The sequence below is a fragment of the Fukomys damarensis genome, unplaced genomic scaffold (genome assembly GCF_012274545.1).
Source record: "Fukomys damarensis isolate Sample0158 unplaced genomic scaffold, DMR_v1.0_HiC HiC_scaffold_14, whole genome shotgun sequence".
Lineage (NCBI taxonomy): Eukaryota > Metazoa > Chordata > Mammalia > Rodentia > Bathyergidae > Fukomys > Fukomys damarensis.
This window is the reverse complement of record NW_022900926.1, coordinates 17,066,405-17,069,468: the sequence shown is the minus strand read 5'-3', so window position 1 is coordinate 17,069,468 and position 3,064 is coordinate 17,066,405.

Genomic DNA, 3,064 nt, shown 5'->3' with positions numbered 1-3,064 from the left:
ATTATTACTTACAAATACTCTTGGATATTTTGTTGTTGTTTGTTTGCTTTATTTCACCTCATTTTTTTGGTACCGGAGATCAAACCTTGCACTTGTGTGGTACGTGGCGGAAACACTGAGCTAAATCTCCAGCCCTGTTTGTTTGTTTATTAACATGCATACAATGAGAACGAAAGTATAAGTGTCTCAAATTTAACACCAAAAAAATATCTATTTTAGCTTCCTTTCCAGGTCATCGATTAAATACCCTTAAAATTAGCCCTGTCCTTCTAAGCAGTTTAATGTCAGCTGAGTTCTGAGTTGTCAGTCCCACACTTTCAGATTATAAATAGATACAACTCAGTGTGTGGAACTTCTATTTAGGAAAGGATTCCATTTCAAAGTGGGCTCCTCAGAAAAACATGGTAAGTGAGCAGACCAGACAGGGAAACAGCCTCACTGGAGATTAGGGTTTGGTCCACCTGCAAGAACAGATGGCCATTCTGGACAGCTGCAGGAAGATGGGGAAACAGCTTGAGATCTACTGATTTCTGTAATAATTAAAACCAACAACGATAAAAACAGACCTTACACTTTTACACTGGGACTAAGCATTTCTTCCAAGAAATTTTAGGTGAGTAAATAAATGTAGGGCGCCACATGAGCCCAGCAGTTTCTGTTAAGGTTCTGTCATTAATATTTTATTCCTGAATCTTTCTGTGGCCCCTGTATTCTCTTTACCCACCACAGAAATCTATATATCAGAGAAGAACAATTGAAATATGTGTTGAGATAACATAATTTTAAGAAAGAATGAAGCAAATTTCTTGTATTAAGGCTCCAAGTGTGAAAGACAAGTGTTAACACCCTTCTCAAACAATGTTTACTAAGTTCAATGATTTCTTTTAAAAAAAGAGAGAGAAAAGTAGAATAACTACTGTAGCAAATACAATATATATAAATGATATATAAATAATATATATATTATATATATAAGATAAGAACAAGTTTGGCTATACTTTTCTTATAAATTCTGTTCACAGCTCCATATCACACATAATTTATAACTCTTACATGTTTAACTCCTAATTATACTAGTTTGGGTTGCTTTAATATAAATTCTAGATACAAGCCGTATCTTTTCTCTGCCTTGTCAAATATTTCTAACCTTAACACATGAGGCTTTTTTTATTTTAAAACCTGAGATATTTCCGGAAATTAGGAATTAACTTTTGAAATTATTTAATGGCTATTAAATTACTATGCATAAAAACTGATCTGAAATATAAACTAATCTTTAGAAAGATCTTTCTAAAGAATCAAAAGCATGTAAGATATATTACAAAAATCTAAAAACAGTGCATGGCAAATAGCAAGTTATGAATACTTTCAGAGATTTAACTGAGTTCTCAGAAGTAAAAAGGAAATAATTTAAGAAAGTCTTTCCTCAAAGAAGTCAAATTCAATAGTAAATGTTACACCAGATTTAAAGTAAATTAAAAGATATCAAATCAAAGTTTACACAGTACAGGACCTCACATCCACATTCATCTAATCATGCTCTTATTTATGGCATATTTTGTGGCCCCTTCCTTTATTAATCTCAGGGGAAAGGGCCAGGGTCCCACTGGCTATAAGATGCAATTCTTCCTATGGAAAATTTCACATTCCAGTAACCACTGATTCAATGAGTATTTATAATCCACAGATTCCTAAAACACACTTTTATGCAAAACAGTCATTTAAATCTCACCCTCAGTTATGCAGTTTTTGTTCCAGTGTGCAAACACGTTAACCACAATAAACAAAGGTTGCATTAAGAGGATATATTTGTATGGTAGCAATTTCCAATTTAAACCTGCATGATTGACCGTTGTCCCTTCTCTTAGAAAGGCCACCCAGGAAGATGCCCGCTGGACGAGTAAAAAGGCTGCGGTGAGGACTTCACTCTTTTGTCTCTCTGTCCCCCACCATCCTGCAACCTAGAAGTAAAACCTAACTCCACTCACTCTCCCTACCCAGGTCCTATTTCTGCCTCCACCAGGCCAGGAGAATGGATCACAGGAGCCTAAGATTCCTTCAACCAAGGACTCAAGAGATAGCCTAGAAACAGGGAGTAAGAGGGACATCATTCGCACACTTCCCCAACTGCACTGCTAACCACTAATTCCTTTACCAGTAAGTCTTTCCAAAGAACCTACCAAGTTAGATGTCCTTCACTATTTCTAATACATACTTCAGGTGCAATACAGGTTAACTCAGCTTTTGTGAAAGAAGAATAAATATTATTTTTTTTAAATTATGTATAAGCCACGTATATGGCACACTCATTGAGAAGGGCAAGCAAATTGGAATTTACATGTGACACCTGTTATTCTAAAATTTTGTGAGCACTTGATAACTTGTAAGTATGCACACTTACCATTACATATCTCAGTTAAATGCCATTATTTTGCTGTTTATTGACTTTCTCTTTTCTTTTGAAAGCATTGTCTATTTAAGAATTGTGGCCTTCAGTTCAACCTACAGCCCCCTACCACCAAGAAAAGCTAAACCCAATGAAGAGAACATACACTTCACAAAATCTGTCACTTATATGGAAGATGCTAAGATATGACCCTTGTGTTCTTTCTCCAAAGGTCCTAACCCCTAAGTATTAATACAGCAACTGCAACTCCCTCCTCCAAAGCTGAAACACCTATCAAGACTCTGTCAGCTCTCCCCTAATAAAAGTTATCTGTCTGTGCTAGAGGTAAGAACTGAAAAATAAACTCTTCAAAAATACTTTCCTCCAACAAGTTTTATTTCAGCCTTTTTTATTTGACCCAGTGAATTTTGTTGTTTTTCATTACCTAATAAGTCTCTCAACAACCACTATAGCTCTAGGAAAACCAAACCTCTGAATGGTTCCAGTTATCCATTCTGCTGCCATTTCCTTGTTCAAAATAAACTCCGCTCTGCAAGATGCAATCCATGAAGTGAAATGGTGTTTTCTACTATTCGTTTAATTGCTTAGTCAGTTAGGATGTGTACATTTATGTCAGGAGCGTTTTAAAAGATGCTAAGTGAAAGTTAGAAAATTTCT